General features: G+C 39.2%; 1 protein-coding gene across 7 annotated transcripts in view; it reads right to left on the reverse strand.

The window, feature by feature from the left end:
- The window catches only part of zfhx3b (zinc finger homeobox 3b), a 331,153-nt gene that overhangs the window by 190,083 nt on the left and 120,168 nt on the right, over positions 1 to 20,902 (reverse strand). For all 7 annotated transcript variants that reach the window (XM_078795720.1, XM_078795721.1, XM_078795719.1 and 4 more), the window contains one exon: positions 5,957 to 5,997. The gene's annotated coding sequence lies outside the window, so the exon portion shown is untranslated. The remainder of the gene's footprint in view (positions 1 to 5,956; positions 5,998 to 20,902) is intronic.

The raw sequence follows: 20,902 nt of genomic DNA on the forward strand, positions 1-20,902 counted from the left end.
ACAGTCCAATACCGAAGTTATTAGCAACCATATAAACCTAAGCACTGTTCCTTTTCCATACGTATTGTTTCAGATACATTTTCTCATTGTGTCTCCATGCTTGTCAGTGCACACATGCATCAAGACAACAGTGGTGAAAACAGTGTGTGCATGAGCATGGCGCCGGTGTGTTTGCTTGGCTCGCTTTAATGACTGCCTGCAGATTTCCCGTCACGAGTGTGTGGGTCTAAAGCTCCAGAAGGACAAGCGAAGTAGGCAACCATGTTTGCTTTTGTGCTGTGTGTACTCTGCAGTGTGTGACGTTATTTCAGAGTGTGTAAGCTATGATGTGCCGCCTGCCACCAGATGAAGTACTTGTAAGTCTGTGTGCTTTTTCACAGCCAAAGGAAATATCTTCAACGGCTTCACTATTGTTTTATGTCTCTTATTGCAGCATCTCAATCATTAAGGTGCACACCGGCCAATTATCCTATTTAGGAGTTTGCCATAAATTATGGAATTGCATGTGCAAGTAAACACTATATTAATTTTTATCATTTGTGAGTGTGTGTTTGTCTTCATTGTGTTTGCAGCTCATACTCTCCTTACCTAATCTGTATTCAGGGCAGGTGGGCTCCCAGCACAGACCCACAGCTCAGTAACTAATGGAGGGGCTGATGGGAGGCTGATGACGACCACAGGGCCATTTATACACACACACACACACACACACACACACACACAGTGGACATTTACAATCCCACAAACACGATGGTCATTTCCAAGCACATCCCTACCTATCATGCTACAAGCCAGATAAGTTAATTACATTGGTCATTTAATATTTGTTTTGTGTGTGTGTGAGTGTGTGTGTGTGTGCGTGCATGTGTCTGTATGTGTGTAATCCATTCTCATTGCCAACTTGTCAAATAAAGACACTTATTCAGATGCTTTACGTCAAACTGTGGTGATAAAGGTAACCCCGTAAATATTTGCACTTACTGCATAGTACAGTACAAATACTGTAAAAAATAAAAAATGATGTTACATTAAGACAACATGGTAGTTTACACTGGTATTTCCCATAGGCTTTCTTGTCATGGCTATAACAAATGTGCACAACATTAGAATTTATTCTTCAAAATCGAACAGCACTTGTGTTAAAAATGAGGCCAGATGAACAGTCAAGGCTCAAAAGATGAATCAGTTTTAGCTTGAGGAGGTAAATCTCAATAACGTAATAACTTGCTGTTACTTGAAGATGACCTGAATCTCTTCTTATCCATCGACAAGCAGGTAAATCCACAATGATTTTATCATGCATGTACCACTGAGATGCAAAAGTTCTGTTAAACAATCAATAAGAACATGTTTTATAATGTTTGGGGAGCACCTCCATTGGCTGCCAGAACTGTCCTTCAAAGATATACGTACTTCCACTTTAGGAAGTCATTTTTACAGAACTGATTGGAATTAAACCTCAAAAATGTCTGTTACTGTAAGAACGCCATAACTAGGATATGCTTTTATGCTTTTTCGACTTTTATGACCTGTAAATATTGTTAAAATGTTGTACTCTTGTGTTAAATGATGCCAAAGTTTCAGATAATGAGGTTTGAGAATTTGGAAGTGAGTCCTGAAAGACGTTTGGGATGGCTCTGAACGCTCTGTTTCAGAGAGTGTTCTAACACTGGCTGTTTGTGATGTCACAGAGTGCTGTTTCCTTATATGGGCATGCGCTGTCGGCCCTCCCCAAAGCTGTGCTTCTTTGTTTGCGGTGTTAGCAAGTGTGTAAGAGAAAGCTAAACTTCTTTACAATTCCTAACGAGGCAAAAATCAGGCAGAAGTGGTTTGAGTTCCTGATTCCCTACCAGCAAAATTAAAAAGTTTAATCTGTCAACAACATTTCACACTGGACTGTTTTATGAACATGGGTCAGCCGACAAACTGTTGCTGAACCCCGACACCTTTCCAACATTACTTGGTCGTGTCCAAGAGCCAGAAGAGCAAACAGTAACAATTTATTAGTAAGTAATAGAACAAAAACGGCTGTCTATGTAGCAATATAGATTGTGCATACAAGGAGCGGGGTGCAAATTATCAGCCCACCGAGTCTGGAGTTGCTAATAGCCATTCCCCACCACAATCAGTGGGTCTACTCAATTTTTTTAAACACTGGTAGTCCCTCAAAAAACATGTAATGACCACATGACATGTTGCCAATGTTGTCGCTAAAATGCTGTTTTCTGATGGAAACTAGGGATGGAAATAAAAACACTTGAACGATCCTAGAAGAACCAGAATGTTAGTACCGGTTCCCATCGATACTCGAGACTTGATGCCCAACCGTAGTCACAGGTCTTCTTTCCGCACTCCCAATCATATTTTCTCCTTCCCCTTGTTTCCTTTCCAATTACTTACTTTCTTTTCCCCTCCTCCTCTGCTGATCCCAGACCAGTGAGCTGACTGCCTCTGTGACCCAGTGGCCTCTGGGGCTCTCGGGGAAAAAGGTAATGGGCCCAACCCCGGAACACACTCTCACTCTGGGTGCAACTAGGGGCTGGCGGCAGCTTTGATCCGGTAGCCCCTGCTTAGGTCTCCTGACGCCTGCTGAGGAAATTCATAGGAACAACTGGAAGAGGCCCATGTTTATTCAGCTCCTTTAATGAGGAGGGAGATGGATTATCAGGGGCCAGGATCTCGACCAAAAAAAACACTGGCAGTGAAAACTGCTGCTCCTTCCAGATGTTGCTCTATCACTGGTCACTCCAAATGAATCAGAAAGGGAGTGAGGGACGTGGGGAAGTTTCAGTATGCAAGAAGGTGAACTAGTAGTTACAAATGGAATTTCCCTGCATTCTCCCTGCCTCATCTGGCCAGATGTAAAAGGTTCTAGGCTCTTTTTAGTACGTTGCTTTTAGCTGTATCCTCAACCTATGTACATGTAGCCTCTTGTGTTAAAGCGTGTTTAGTCAAAAAACACATTAAAAGTTAACTATTTTTAAACATCACCAACACATAAAACCGAATGCAATAGATACGATAAAAATGTTGGAGATGGAGTTTCACAAGGTCACAGTTTTTTGGGATGTAAACATTCTGAAGCAGCAGTGTACAAACCTTTTCTAATAAGGGCAGCATTCTGAAAAATCCATTGATTTTTAATGTAGATATGTTGAGACATTTTTTTATATTTAATGAAAAAAACAGCCCGCCTCCCAGCTTTTGTTTTTATTTTAATTTTTTTTTACAGTATTTCATCTCTCTTTTTTTCTCAGCCATGGTATGTCTGACATGATAGAGTGAAGAAAAGTCCTCCTCCCATATGCTGCGGAAGTGGTTTTTTCCTTTTTCTACACTCTGTTTGACACACCGTTAGAATGAGTAAATTGGAGAGGCTAACTAGATAGCTAGATAGTGCTGTAGCTTGCTATGCTAGCAGCCGCTGTCTGTTATGTCCCTGCAGTGATCATGTAGCCTGCACAATGTTCCGTAAAGGTGACTATAGGTGTCTTATTTCATGTCCACAGGGCTTTGATAATGTCAAAAACTGTATTTAGAAAGTCATAAAAAGGTTTTCTATGCTCTAACTAAGAAAATATTCTGTATATTAATGTTGAATCCTACTTCATGGAAATTCACTTACTGCGCTCAAGTCTGGAACCAATTAATTGTAAATGATGGATGACTGTATTTCAACATTTTATTCTATTCATATTATGACTGTCCTCCTTTAATATTTCATCAGTATTCTTCTAAAATTACTGGCTGTTGTTTCTTTATATTTGTAGAATGTGTAGCCAATAAAAAAATAGCTGTGGGCCATTATGGCCCCCAGGGCAAACTTTGAACACCCCTGCTCAAGTTTCCTGAAACAAGGTATTCACAGGTTAATAAATTCATTTTAATTTGGACTTGCTTGGTGTTATTAATTCATTAAAGTATATCAATTTTTCTGTCTCAGTGTGTCTAATGTATATATCAAGCTGTCACATACAGCTGATAGACAGAACAAGAGTGTATCAGTGATGCTAATGCTAGATTGTACCTGCAGACATTATGTAGATGTGTACGTAAGTCATGCTCTTGACCCTTCTCCCTGAGTCCTGACCAGATCAATACATGGCTCTATTGTCAACTCATTTAGGAGAGGATGATTGGTGAGCAACCGCTCACAAATTGACATGGAGGCTACAGGGTCAGTCTGGGTGGCACATTTACATGTCATTTACATACATCAGCTCCTGTTAAGATGGACACCTGTGGTCAGCGGCTGTGTTGGATGTTTCCACTTATCTGTAATGTGTACTTCGACAATATGTCAATAATAATACTGCTCTCTGCTGACGAACTGTGCTGCTTGTAGAGAATTTGATGTATTCGAAAGTATATGTAGTATATAAACATTGTATGTATATTAAAAATGTCAAATGATGATCAATGTTCCAATTAATCAGCTTTGAAAATAATTTATAATGATTAATCAATATTTGCAACTATGTGTGAAATATGCATTTTACCGTATTTTGTCAACGAAAAGATAAACAAAATGAACTGAAAATGTATATCAAGCTAAAAGATACCACATATGAAAATGCATTTGCCCAACACGAGTTTCTTTAATGGTAGCAGATCATTTGAATCACACTTTAACCATGTTATTATGAGCAATTGGGGCTTGTGTTCAAAGACACTGTGTAAATTAAGACATGCATGCAAAACAAAGACCTCGTTAACCTTGTTTTGATGTTGGACGTGTTCGTAAATGCATCCCGTGGGCTTCTAGTGACAATGAGGATGTGTTGTACCGATTCTGAGCGGACTATAGAGGTGTTTTTCAATAAGAGATACATAAACGATGTTGGAACTGTACTGCTGTTGTGTTCAAGTCAGAATAAAGCCTCTGTTTGTTTGATATGGCTTGATATGATGCACATGATTGAGCATCTAATTATGCTAAAAACATAGTTACTGCTGTTAATGTGTTATGCACTACTTTTGATACACGTATCGATATAGATTCTATATACATATATATATATACTTAATTATGAATTTACAATTTAACTGATCATGATTCATCATATGCCCAATTTTGCTGTATTTTATGAACAAAAAGATAAACAAAGGACAAAATTATGTATACTCGTGTATATATGTACTATATATATAGATATATATACACATATATATACATATATATATATATACACACACATAACACATATATACACACACACACACACACATATATATATATATATACATACCATATAGACATGAAACCCACCAAAAGAAAGATTACACTAAAGTTTTTTATCAAAAAAAAATTACGTTACTACCTTTTTGTGTTCTTTGGGATTCAGCAGTAGAACATATGTAAGTTTCAGGAAAATATCAGTTGCTGACTAAAAAAAAGACACATTTGAAGCATAAATTAAACAAATATTTAGCTTTTGTCACAGCTCAAATAACTAAACAACTATACCACAACATAAACAAAACAAAATGTTTTTTTGGATCAAAATCAATATTTATCTACAAATATAAAACCATTAGTATTTAAAATGGAACTGAACTGTGTTTTGAGTGTAGATGTATTGTATTTTTGAGCACTTAAATGCAGTAAATTTGACTTCCCCAGTCAGAATTACGTTATTGAGAAACACAAATACCCACTTACTGTTTTTGTCTTTCTTTTTCTTTCGACCACACATTTGTGCATAATAAAAGCGAGCTTGTGATTTTCGGAGAAGTGCATCAATTACTGTAGGCTATATTCATTCATTCACTTTTTTATACGGCTTGTCCTCATAAGGGTCATAGGTCAGCAGGAGCCCACTGCATGCCATATCTCGAACAATATTAATTTTCACCCTTACTTTCTCCAACCTTGTGCAGTGAAAACAATGAAAAACTTTCTACAAAAAAGTTGTGAACTACAAGAATAAAAAACATGTTTTAAGGAAGCACTTACCAACTGTAAAGCAGTGGAACACTTCCCTCACAGTCCTACGCCTGCAAAACATAAAACAATCGCATCATTGTCTACATACAGCCTTAAATTTAATATCCTCGACTGTATGCAAGAAAAAAAAACGTGAACCACAGGTCTTACCGCTCTTTGTACTTCCCTACCATTCCAATACATAACCTTTTGCCTACATCCGCCTTACTGGCCAATAATATTTGCCCCAAAGCTGAACTTAGCTTGAAACATAATCTTATGTATGGATAAAACCTGAATAATCAAGCAAATCACTGAGAGCCATTATCATTATATTATTATTTTGCACTCCACTCTGTCTGTGGGCTGCCTGCTGTTTGTTATAAAGTTATATTGCAACCTGAGGGCAGATAAAGGACAGCAATAATATGTATGAAATACAGACAAGGCACAAAAATATGTAAAACCAAAACTACTCCCTTTTAGAATTTTATTTGATTCTCCATCTCATTTGAAATACAGTATATATTTAAAACAGCCCAGGCCAAAGTGGAGAGAGCGCATTGTTCCCCTTCCAAACTCTTCTAGCCATTCGGGTCAATGTGCCTCAAACTACGACTTTGCTATCAGAGCAATGAAAATAGATGACAAAATAACCTGCTCACTGCCAGCTTGCATAGATACAATGTCTTACAATATAGCCTTCATACACTAGTTCCAGCAAAGCAGTCAAAAGAACACACTTTTTTATGGTCGAAATGACGTGCATTGTTAGCTAGCTCATATAAATTCCTTTTAATGAGCCTTGATTGCATTTCGCTGGGCTGCATGGCAGGTGAGTGGTTCGCGCGCAGGCCACACAGCTAGGAGACCCGAGTTCGATTACACACTCCACCATCTCTGTGCAGAGTTTGCATGTTCTCCTCGTGCATGTGTGGGTTTACTCCGGGTACTCCGGTTTCCTCCCACATTCCAAAGCCATGCTAGGTTAATGGCGACTCCATAGGTATGAATGTGAATGGTTGTTTGTCTATATGTGCCCTGTGATTGGCTGGCGACCAGCCAAGGGTGTACCCCGCCTCTCGCCCGAAGACAGCAGGGATAGGCTCCAGCATGTTCGCGACCCTCGTGAGGATAAGTGGTAGAAAATGAATGAATGAATGCATTAGGCTGAGTGCTTCTCAATCATGGCTGCTGAGAAGCCGAAGACGAAGAAGCGAAACTTCATTGAAACTGAGGTGGAAATCTTAGTTGGAGAATTGGAGGCCCATAAAAACATCACATGTGGAGGACATAGCAGTGGCATGACAAGACCAAGATGAGCGAGTCTGATGTCAGCAGTGTCAGTGGAACGGGGTACCCATGTTAAAATGAAAAAAAAATAGTGGTCGGATGTCAAGGCACACATTTCCATGTTAGATGAATATAAGCTCAGCAAACCCATTTAATTTAAAGGCGGAAGCAATGACTCCATTATGTTGAAAATGAATAGCTGTAATTCAAGACAGATAGTTGAAAGATATTTAACTTCATGATAACATTAACCTGCACAGTGACCGAGTGGTTATCACGCAGGCCTCACAGCTAGGAGACCCGAGTTAAATTCCACCTCTATGTGGAGTTTGCATGTTCTCTCCGTGCATAGGTTAATTGGTGACTCCAAATTGTCCATAGGTATGAATGTGAGTGTGAATGGTTGTTTGTCTATATGTGCCCTGTGATTGGCTGTTAAGGATAACATTAACAACATCCAAATATGAGCTACAATATATTCTAGTTCTATTATGAGGAATTAATGTATGTGATCATGCATTTAGGAATTTTACGCACACGGCCCCGACACTGTACACTATCCAAAGAAAAGCTCTGTGTCTTGTAAACTTCAACAATGATTTAATTGATAGCCTGATGTTTGTTTTCATTCATATTAATTTAATACATAATATTATCTATGTGCGTAATGGTCAGCGCCAGGTCATAATGGCGTGATGTTTTCATTCAATGATGGATAAATCTTTATTAGCTTCCATTGCATGTGTATTTCTACTATGTGATTCACCACTTAAAATGCGCGTCACCTTTTACCATGACCCAAAAAGGTGTGTACATGTTTGGCGCATTCTCACGCTAAGTTCGTTTTTATAACTTCCAACTTTTGCGTAGGAAGTGCGGACGAAACTTTCAAGCCCCGTTTTGCGGCTAAGCAAGTTTTATAAATGAGGCCCCAGGTCAGTAAGTAAGCTTGTATTTTAGGATGGCTGCTGCCAATTGTGTATGCACTTTAATAAGCAGGCTGCAGGTCAGGCAGATTTATTGGCCGGTGGCGGGGTGGAGGGACTGGACTCCCTTGGCCTCCAGCTTCCCTCGGTGCCATTACGCCAGAGTGAGATATAGTGGGATATTGATCCCAATGCCACTTCATTTTGCAATAACTATTACACGATATTCTCCTAGGCTGCACACAGGCGCCTGATTTATGCCGCCTTGCTATTTACATTAACAGTAAGTGTTTTTCTATACCGGGTGTTGAGGGTCTTCCAGGCACACAAATGGACAACATTCACATTCCATCCCATGCCTGTGAGAGTCTTTTTGCTTTTCAAGCCTTTCCACACAGACATGGGTGCTGCACATCCTGCAGTTTACTACGCGGGTAATGAAAGGTACGGACATAAACATATTGCGAGATACATCCCAGCCTTCATTACAGATGCACAATTGTCCTTGAGGCAATGTTATTCGCTTGTATTAAATCTTATTTAGAGTGGCTGTTTGATCACATGCACTCTTCAAAGTATGAGGAAACATGTTAGAATGATTTCCTTTCACCTAACTTGTTGTGGTGTACGGGTACAAAAGAAGTCCATGCATGTATATCAATGTATGTGAACACATTTGTTTCAAGTAGTGTTTTTGGTTGCCATTTAAAGACATTTAAATAAGCACACCCACCACCGTGTTGCACAATGCTACTGAGTGTTTAATTGAATGCCGTCAATTGGCAAAGCATTTCATTTGAAAGAAGCTGATGAGGTTAATTAGGATAAGCAGACTGGCTTTGGTCACCCGGCATGTGCTACAAGCAGCTGCACACTCCAAGTGCTGGGTCTTTGCCAAAGTGCTTTCCCATGCAGTGCCAGGCTGGTGCTGAGTGTTTGTTTACACGCAGGCACAGGCTGTGTCAATGGTGGCGTGGCAGCCATGAAAGAGGCGGAAAGGGGGGGGGGGGGCACACGCCGTATAGCGCCGACATTCCCACAGGCAATCCCCACAGGGGTCACTGTGCCCCAGATGCTGTCACTGTTACATGGCGCCACGAGACAAAACAAAAGGACTAATGACTCTTAATTGCTTTGGAGCTGTTTAGAATCAGATGAGTGTTGCCTAAGCTGCAGTATGTAAATCAAATCCCCCTCCTTTGCCCTCTTCCCGGGCCTATTCCCTGAGCTCTCTCCCCTGGCACAATCACGTCTGTCTCTGATAAGGGGGCAGGCGGTCTAGCAGGCACGCTGCCAAGTGACAGGAACTGGCAAGCGTGGAAATGTGCGCGCACTTGTTGCTACAATGGCAGCCTGTTGGGGCAACATGTGTGAGGAGCAGATGGGCATCCTAAAGCCTCCACGTGCTTCCATATTCAACATGGTTGGAGAAAGGAAGTGTGCCCTGCGTTATGTGTGCATGCCCCATCCATTAATAGGTCCATTCATATGCAGCACTTAGTTTGATTGTAGACAAATGCCCCACTTGGGAGGAAGGGATTGCCAGTGAATTAAAATTAGTGTGTGTGCGTGTGGGGCTGTATATATATGTGAGGGCTTATTTGCATGATGTTTGCATACATTTAAAAGTGAGCCAGTTTGCAAATAAAATACTTGAATGTATTGCTCGCTGGAGGAGATTGGTGGTGGAATATTTTGAATGGAGAGGTCGGGGCATTTTAATATAATTTCATTGAAATAGTTTTCCCTTGTTAAATATTTCGAAGGTGGCTTATACTAACTATGCAGTTGCTGGAAACACTTCTTGAGATCCACGTTTATTTATTAACGTGATTGTTGTGTAGAAATGTAGAAATGCAATACACTAGGTATGGGCTGGTATGAGATTCTTACGGTATGATAACCTTGGGCAAAAATATCACAGTTTCAAGGTATTATAATTACAGCTTTAAAATTTGTTATTTTTGAAATATCTTTATTGAAAAGAAGAGGAAAAAAACGTTTTTTTCATATTTAAGCAATATAATACAACACGATGGAAGTGGAACTTATGCATTTATGTATAAATAACAACAAATAACAAAATCATTTTTTAATAAATGCATTGAAATGCATAAATGCATAACTGCATATGCACAAGACCATAAATATTTTCTTACTAAAAAAAAGAACCCAAGCAAAAAAAAGCAAAATGCAAATAAATGCAATCACTTGCACAGTTTATGTATTTTTCGTAAAGTTACCATCCATCCATTTTCTATGCTGCTTGATCATGCCTCATTAGGGTCGTGGGAGTATGCTGGAGCCTATCCCAGCTGTCTTTGGGTGAGAAGCGGGATACACCCTGGACTGGTCGCCAGCCAATCACAGGGCACATATAGACAAACAACCATTCACACTCACATTCATACCTAGTATATCCAATTTGGAGTCGCCAAGTAACTTAGCATGTTTTTGGAATGTGGGAGGAAACCGGAGTACCCGGAGAAAACCCACGCATGCACGGGGAGAACATGCTAACCACTCGTACACTTCGTAATGTTAGGTTATTTCATAATGGTGAAATAATAGTGAACAAGTGTATGTATTTTATGAGTTTTGATTAATATGCTGTTGTTGCCAACTTTTGTTTCCGGGTCATGTGATCGTTGTTAACAACAGTTAGGGGCTTGTTGTTTGTTGTTCAAAGGAGAGAACAGTTTATCTCGCTTACGTTTGACTCCTGTCTCATTTTGAATCACATCTCCACAATTGGTGACCTTTGATATGAGTAATACTGTATGTCGACCAACAACGATGACAACAGCAGGGCCATATAGCGGAGTAACCACATGTGTGCCTTCATCGTGTTCTACCATCTTGCTCTACTGTGTATGGAGTAAAAGTGGAGTAAATCTTCTAAATGTGCATCCATTCTGAAGGAATTTACAATGTACTTACATAGTGTTTTGTGCTTACACATTAGTTTGATAGCTGCAAAGCCAAGTGAAATACATACTAAATCCACACGCTATGGGATGCAAAACTCTACAAGGACACACATCTCATCACACCGGCGCTGCTTGATGCTAACATCAGTGCCATGCAATGTTCCAGGGTTTCAGCACATCGAAGCCCATATCCGACTGTGAGGAATAACACAGGACGTGAGTACTTCCATAGAGTACTACTTCCTCTCAGTATGTACAGTATGATGGAAAGTATGATTTGAAAGCATGACTTTTTCATACCGTGGTATACCTTGAAACCCGTAACCAGAACACGGCTCCAATGCTGCTAATATTTTGACATTATTTTGTCTTATAACTAACATATGTGTAATATTGCATATGTACACAATAAAATATTTATACAATAATTTACTACCATGATATTAGAACTGTACAGTATTATCTTTGCACAGGCAAAATATTTGTATTGGTTTTCAGATTGTGCAAGTATACCTAATATTGTGGCCAGTGAGTGGATGCAAATACCAAGGAGGCTAAATGAAGTAAATGCAATGTTTGTGTTGAGCAATGCTAGTTGTGGCGCATGTAAGAGAGGGGTTGGTCAGAGGTGGCTGTGTGGCGTGTGTGACCCAGTGAGATGTGAGCGATGTGCCCCTGGGTGTCCCACAGCTCCCGCCACACCCATTAACATCAAGCCTTAATGCATTTCCTATACCTGCCTGCTTTTCCGCAATATGGGGTCTCTGATGATTTAAAGACAGCAACAAACCTGTCCCATTTTCTGAGTAATATTATTGATAGACTGTCACTTCAAATTGTAGGTAACTGCTAATGGTTTTTTTATGGCAAACATGTCAGAACACTTTTTTTTTTTTCTGCGTCACCCCGCATACCACTCGCTTTTATTTGAGTGCCATGATTGCCTTGAGATCACTGTCACACTTTTATTGGAGCAAAAATGGCTTCCAATACAATGGACCAACATTAACAAATTTGACCTTTCAAGAAAATGACTCTCCATGTGCCAAATGACGTATTTTAAATTGAAATGATGAAGCCACACTGTACAGTAAACATGGCCACTTCTATATAATTAAAATGGCCATATTGTCCAGTATATGTGGCTCTCCCTACTGTTGTAAAGTGCACTACTTTCTTTGCAAGGTTATATTTAAATCATATATAATTATGTATTGTTTTTTGGATAACTAAATACCTTTCAAAAGTCAAATAATTAAGGTGTGCCAATGGATAAGCATACTAGGCGCTAGAGACATATGATATGATGTATTGAAATCAACATTATCACGGTATGTAGTAAAGGTTGCATAAACACCGTCCACAACTCTGACCAGTAGTACTCACACTGATGGTAGAGCTAAACAAAACATGATCGGGGGTCCACAAAAGTAATGGGCAACAGCTTGAGAAATATGAAGAAAAAAAGTGACGCAACTTTCAGTTATGTTTCTAGAAAAAAATAAACTGGTAATGGCAACGTTGCATCAAGTTACAATTTAATGCTTTACAGAATTTAATTCACAGTTCCACATGTCCAAAAGGAGTAGGAAGAAGCAAAGCTTATTAGTTTAGTTTTTCCCCTGAGATCATATTTCTCTTCTCTTGTAGCTTTATGCATTATTTTAGCATTTTTTTCCCTAAATTTCAGCAAATTTGTGATTTTAGGAATAAAGGATTTGTATGTTGACTATACGTGGCATTACAGATTATCTTCACTGATCTTTTTTGCAGCACATTTAACAAGTGAAGATTGCTTTTATAGTTATTACGCCATATCTTCACACAATATGATATATATGGTAAAACCAGTTCCACAACATAGTGAGTAAACATGTCAAAGGTAAGCACAAAACGTCACAAATTATGCTCCAGAAAATTAGTTTTTGGAGAGTAGGGGAGGCCAAGCGTGTTATATTCTCTCCAGAATAGGTAGACTTACTGTGCCGCAAACCTTTCAAGTTATACAGGGTTACCATGGCTGTATTTTTCTTTTTTTATAAGCTAGTATATATACCATGGAAATTTCTTTGAAGTTGGGGGTTTGCAATTGACAGCAGGTAAAACCAATACTGTCGTTTTGACACATCATCACTGTTTTTGAGGCTAAATTATTCCTAGATTTCAAAAGGAAAGTTCCACATAGGCGCTGAAAACAGGCCGGAAATGCCCAAGTGAGTTGTTTCGCACACGTATGCCATAACCAATAACAACAATGGCCGACTATATTGCTTGTGTTATATTTGTCTTGCTCAAGATAATGACTTCCATGTTTGAGTCACATACTGTGCATCAATTTCCAAACATATAGAATGACATAGTGTGAGTAAGGCAAAAGATGCTTGCAGATAAGACCTATGAGGAAAAGCAGTTGGAGTGCATTTGTGTGACGTTTCTTTACCAAGTAACAAAGCCAATACTGGCCTGGCATGCGTTTTCTATTGTTTACTGGTCAATATGAACGGGCGTCTTTTTGACAAATGATACTATCACGAATCTCATTGTGATAAATAGTTCTTGCTGCTTTTCAGTCCAAGATCGAGCATGTATCGTACTTCCAAAAAAAAAAATCAACTGTAACCTTTACTTCACCCCTATGCTCCTCATCCACTCTGCTGTTTCCTCCCTGCAAATGTTGACGCCCTCTTGTCATGGATTAGCTTTTATACTAGCTTGAACAAAGACACTTGAGCATATGTTTATGCGTTGGTCCATGCGTTGCGTGGAGTGTCTACATCTTAGAGGACCCCAATTTGCTAGTCATTAATCAGAACACCTGCTCTGAGAGGACCCTGTGCTCTTCTGACAGACTTTTGCTTGGCCACTTGAGTCATCAGTGTCATTTGAATTACATGCAATGATTGTGCCACAGACTCATTTGAGTATGCAAATGCTTTTCAGGGCGAAAAGGCACTGTGCATTACTTGGAGATTAAACAGCAATATGTAATTCAAGTGTTGGTCCAGCAAGCACGTATAAACACAGGACACATTTAAATAAAGTTGAATTTGGCTTATGGCGCTGACACGGTACTGCTCCTTTGTGGGGGGGAGCATGAAAAAGAACAATGCTAGTGGAAAAAAAGAGTAAACTAGTGTGACAGGACAAGGAAGACTAAGCCTTAGGAAGAAAGGACATACAAGAAAGAGGTAGCAGAGGAAACAAATGAATAAATTCATGGGGCACAAAATGAAAGGGAAGATGGAAGGGAGTGGAGTGGAGAACGGGGGTCGGAGTCATCAGTTGGAGATTTTTTTTTTTTTTTATTGTCCAGACACAGGAGATGCACACAAAAGCACCAGGAAGATTCAATTAAGTATCATATGCAGTGACCTTATTGCCATGGTGACGGAACAGTGGAAAATGTTAATCAAGCCTGCACTCTCAACAGGAAGAAAGATGGTAGAAGGAACGATAGAAGAAGATGATGGGTTTGAGGAAGAGAGAGGATAATGGCACAGTGCTCGTTTGTGTTTGGGGATTATTTATTTATCTGCACTTTCCAAAGCCTACTGACCCGTTCCAACCAATGCTGACAATAAAAAAAACCTTATTCCTGACAATGGAATTTTGACTGAAAAAAGAAATGTTATGTGCCAAGCTGGAATTAAACTTATAAAATCTACTCACAAGCCATTTTGTGCAGCGCTGAAGTTCTTGACTCACAAAGAACTGTTTTAACTCGACTTCAAGTTGGATTTCATGTCTTGATGCCTTCTTAGTGGGTGAAAAAAAATCTAGCATCATCCTCACAATTGTTCGCCACATGAAAATGTTTTTAACCTTCAATGAGTTTCCTTCCTGAGCTGGGAAAAAAAAACCCTTCTAAAAAAACAATCGTTAGAGAGACAGACAGAAAATTATGACAATGGTTTACAATCATATTCCATTACCATGCTCCTCTCAGTCACATTTCCCTGCATGCGGCAGAGGGGGAAAGTTGAAGATAGTTGTGTTTGATGAAGCTGTAGAGTGTTTGCTCGCTGTCTGCAGGGACTGTCTTGAAAACAATCTATCTGAAACTCCCCCGCTGAGCAAAATGTTAAATAAACAAAAGGCGAGGATAAACAAAATCCCTCCATTTCAATGTCACTGAGAAGAAAGCGAACATTTCAATGTTGCAATGGTAAAAAAGAAGGTGGCAGCCCAAACACAACCAACGTTTAAACTTTGGACACATCGTGAAATGTTTTTGTTTATAATATTTATTTATAAATACATCTGCTCCAAAAATGATTTTCTTGCACTTTATGATGCCAAAAAAAAGTATTAAAATGAGAAAAATAGTCTCTCTTATTCTGTCGCACAGTGCATTTTGGAATGGAACACTGTTGGACTCATTGTTTTAAATGTTACAAAGAGTTTTTAACTGTGACTTTGAACTGTAAATGTCACAGAGTTGGGCCCCGTTTATGGAAAAAAAACATCAACAAATAATTTTAATGGTAATATTTGCACAATTACAGCTCATTGCCATGCACCAGCTGTCAGAAGGTGGTAACAATGACAAGGTAGAAAGAAATGCAGGGAAACCACAGTGGAAAAAGACATGATTAAGTGTGCAAAACAAGTATTTCTGACTTACTTGCAGATAAAGCTCAGCTGTCAAATTCAACTGCATGGGTTTACATTATCACTGACTCCATGCCCTGCTTACTAATCCCGAAGATGTCAAATGATGGTGGGCATGGCAGGCCGAGGTGTAACCAGAGAGGGCCTGAGCTGAGTGGCTGTTAAAAGTGCCTGATGTGACCATGACCACTTCCAGAAACAATTTAATTCCAGCGCTTCAGCCATCTCCAGCTGATCTACTCCTCCAAGGTCATTAACTGTGCCACAGAAGGTCACATGATTAATGAGTGACAGACCCTCTGGTGCAATAGCGTGTATGAATGTGGCCCATTAATTAGACAGGGGGGCCAGAGAGAATGAATGGCCAGGGACAGCTTGGCCCCCTCACAACCTCATCCTTCCCAAACCCCATTTTTCATTCTCAGCGGCACAAACATGCAGGCGCTTGTATTTGTCCCAAAATGAAATGAAATCAACAAAGGTTCACTGGTAAGTTATCTGCAAAGTGGCAAAATCTGCATGATTTGATCTGCATGATCAACAGAGAATGGGAATATTGTTTAAAAAGTGATGCATAATAGTTTACATTAGAGTGTATATATCGTGGAATAATTCCTCCTTTCTATCAAGGATTATCTCTACATTTTAATTATATAAACATCTGTATACGTTATATCTATTGAGAATTAAATAAAATATGTTTATAACAAACACATATTTAAATTAAATGAAATAAAAACAACATAATAATAGACATGGCCTTAATTTATTTGATATATAACTACAAATGTGTAATTGTCTTGGATAAAAATATGAATTGAACATTTCAGTTGGCAGTAGTTAAAATAATTGTATTATATTATAATAATAATATATGTTCTTATGTAAAATACACACAAAGTTATGCATAAAATATATTTTCAAACAACATGCTTTTCATTGTATATAGTATATATTTTCGGTTATTATTTATTATTCCAACGGCCCTGAATTATGTTGGTTAGAAAAAGGAAAAGAAACAAGGCCCGTTAGATTGGCTGTGCTGTTGGTCTCAGGTTGATCTGGTTGTCAAACATCACTATGTTGGTTTGCTATTGTTCCTTTTGCAGAGCTACGATAAGCTCGCTGCATTATTGAGGACAATCTCTCGAGGAGGAAATGAAACATTTTGTTGCCACATAGCGACTTTATGAGAAGACAACACATGGATGTTAAGTATATACAGAAGGACATTTAAATGATGCTGACCGCCAGTCTATGCACTCTTTTCAATTGGAAGAAACTGAAACAGCCTTTTTTTTCTCCACAGTCTAATCACCATAATGCAATTCCAAAACAAGTCATGACCACGTTGATGGGAAGACTCAACGCCCTGTTTTTATTTTTCACAAATGTAATGGCTGCTAAGTATATTGGGCAATAATATCCGGATCCTGCACATCCAGTGTATGCATTTCAATTTTACCTTGAGGTCATAGCATTACTGATACCCCCCAGTGGGTTCATTAATCAAAAAACTGCATGCACAGTATGTAATAACAACGGTAGTGAGAGATAAACTTCAGTGTGGCTTTCATATGATGCCCTGTGTAATATGGTAACACCATGGCTATCTATGTACACAATCTGATCAGTTCACGTTCTACCTGGGTCACTTCTCTGCAAAAGCAAGCGCACAGTCAGCAGTGAGTAAACGTAGAAAAAAAAACAAAAAAACATCTCAATTGTCCCAGAAACACAACAAGCAGTGACATAGTGAGCCAAATCAACAAAAACAGAAAAGGAAACATTGAAATATGCGTGTGTTTGTGAAATTATCCTAAAATGAATTCTAGGTCACAGAGATTTATTTGTAGTTATGAATATGGAGGAGTAATAATTTATGAGGCATGCTGACAATAAACATAAAATTGAAAGGTGCAGCTGATGCTATTTACCACTGCTTTTTTTTTTTAAATGAACAACCCAAATGATGATATTAAAAAAATTCTTTCATCCATCAAACACTGCGTGAACCCCTTGACCCTTCTGAATAAAGCATCTCTCTGGAGATTTGACACACATCTTGCAGCACAGATCTGAAGACAGACATGGATGTTGTTTGCCCTCTGATATATTTTTAATATTCAGATCATATCAAATATGTCCTCTTTCAATTATTGATCTATCTATCTACTCGCAACATAACACATGCTGAGCACTGGAATGTGATTTCTTTGGCCCAGTCAGTCGATCTTCTCATTCAACATGATAAGCAAGGGTCACGCCACATTCTGCATGTGATGCGCCTAGCCAAGAGAACGACGGAAGCGTGCACCGTCAAACATCATCAGCTGGCTGAACATCAGCCCATCACACTGACGGAGGCCACATTTGTTGTATGTGTACTACAATTTACATGCACTGACAGCTATGCTTGCAGAAAAGATTATGACTAATATTTTTGACCTCATTTTCATAAATATTGGGTCGCCTCTATAAAATACATGCGAGCATGCACTCTATGGTTACAACATTAGTGACACCACATCACCATTACAGCGTGGTGAAGATCACAATATTTAGATGGACATCATAAGTGAGTAACTAAATAACATATCAAGTAACAGTTGATTTGAGTCAATAGTCTAATTGATTGTTAATGTTATCGATTGATCATATCAACTGAGCACCTTTTGACCACAACCAGCAGAGGTAGAAACAGGTAGAGGTGCTGGAGCCTATCTCAGCTGTTTTCGGGTGAGAGGCGAGGTACACCGTGGTCTGGTCGTCAGCCAATCACAGGGCACATATAGACAAACAACCATTCACACTCACATTCATACCTATGGACAATTTAGAGTCGCCAATTAACCTAGCATGTTTTTGGAATGTGGGAGGAAACCGGAGAAAACCCACGCATGCACGGGGAAAAAATGCAAACTCCACACAGAGATAGCTGAGGGTGGAATCAAACTCGGGTCTCCTAGCTGTGTGGCCTGTGCGCTAACTACTCACCTGCCGTGCAGCCCCATTTTACACATTAATTAAATTTTTATTTTTTTTATTACATTTATCCCTCATCAATTAATACATTTGTGTCACATCTGTAACACATAGTACTTATTATTGTAGTTTGTACTGATGTAGAACCCCACTGAGTACTTTTATATGTTCACATTATCATGTAACTAAAACAGAAACCAAAACTGTAAAAAAAAAATACTCCTCAGTATGATGTACTACAGGTCTACACCACAGCCAACTACAACAATAAACAACCCTTGAAACAAATACACCTCTGACAAGGCAGAACTTACATAGATACAGTACATTAAAATATGTGAATGCATTCTTTCAAATGCTAATTTGAAGAAGAAAAAGGCTAAACGTATACACACATATACACACACACACACACATATATTTATATTATTCCATGTATATATTATTCCAAAGGAACGTACAGCGTCTTAATGATATTTAATGGACCAAATGTTTTCATGCAGTTTTTTGACCAACAGCATCTCCTGTGGTGGCTCATTTCTTTGCATGATGCTCCCACCCTCCATCGCCGTCTTTAGGGGGCATGCTGAAGAAAAAAGCGAGATGGAGGGAAGGAGCAAAGTAGCAGAGGGAAACCACGCTGGGTGAAAGGAAATCTTCCATGTGCACAAGCCACTGTGGCTAGAGGACATTTCACGCTAATGGCGGCCAGGCCAATTGAAATGACTGCAACGCTGCATGATTTGAAGGTCAGGAGACAGCGGATTATATTCCAGTGATGGTGGAGGGGGATTGGCGGAGTAAAATGGTGCCTCCCCATTCACCCCACCCCTCGCGTGCTGCTGAATTATTGCAGAAAAGCCAAGATTGAATCAACATACCACCAACCGCCACCACCATTACTCTTACAGATAGCACGCTATGAAACACAGAGCCGCACCAGTACATCAAAATGAGAAATTCCACTCTGAGAAATTTTTAAATTGTGTTTGTTTAAACCACGTAAAACAAGCACAATGCTGTTTTTTGATGCACCTATAAACGTTTACTCATTATTGATGTATCATTTCTATTTTGTGCACAATTGTATAAAGTTAGAATTAAATCACAGTTTGCACCAAATGATTGTTTTGCTGGCTGATTGGGATTGTTCATTTAGCTTTTCAGTTATTTGTTATGGTTGAGAGAGCACGCTGATAAAAACAAACAATTAGATGTCTTCTTATAGAACACGGGCGACAGCACAGATAAACAAGTGGGGCTGAAAAAGCACAATAATTTGTCAGGATTGCAGCTGGGGGTGCAAAAGTTACTCACACATAACAAAAGCGTGGGGTGATTATGCACATGACTGCAATAATAAGCTGTAATAAGACATGGAATGACCATACGTATTTACTCCAGACATTGTGCAAGAGGGCCTAACATGATTACATTGTACTGTATGTCCATGCAATGAATGTTGCAGATTTAAGAGCATGTAACCCAGAGCCCAGCATGGACACCAATTTGGAAACAACAATGACAAAGGCAGAATAATAAGGATGTCAAGAAGAGTTTTGTGAAGTCAGTGACATTAATGTAATTAAACTAATCCCTTGGATGCACCATAGTCAGTTTGCATGCTTGAGGAACTTCTGCATGATGAGCATTGGTTCACTGTTCCCTGCAGTTAGAGCCTGCGTTGGAACTTCTCAGCATATTAAGATTTTTAATATGATCACATCCTCTAACTAATATACCTGCGTTAGTCACACTCAACCCTTCGGTGCCGTAGTGGACGTATGCAGGGGTGTAGCTCACAGCTGAGATTATGTCGCCAATTGGTTAAGACTGAATGAGATGCGGCTGCACGGCGGTTGAGTGGTTAGTGCATAGGCCACACAGCTAGGAGACCCGACTTCGATTCTACCCTTGGCCACCTCTGTATGGAGTTTGCATGTTCTCCCCATGCATGCGTGTTAGGTTAGGTTAATTGGTGACTCCAAATTGTCCGTAGGTATGAATGTGAGTGTGAATGGTTGTTTGTCTATATGTGCCCTGTGATTGGCTGGCGACAGCCAAAGAGTGGACACAATTTTGCCATTACAATCATCCCAATTATTAATGATCAACTCAATTATTTAAACAACTATGGCCTTCTTTATTTCTAATAAAACAAACTAATTTATATCAAAACTACCATTCAGCAGATGTTTTATTTTTTATTGATTTGAGAGGTTTTTACAGAC

Source organism: Doryrhamphus excisus, linkage group LG13 (assembly GCF_037039965.1).
Source record: "Doryrhamphus excisus strain RoL-2023G ecotype Guam linkage group LG13, RoL_Dexc_Guam_v1.1, whole genome shotgun sequence".
Lineage (NCBI taxonomy): Eukaryota > Metazoa > Chordata > Actinopteri > Syngnathiformes > Syngnathidae > Doryrhamphus > Doryrhamphus excisus.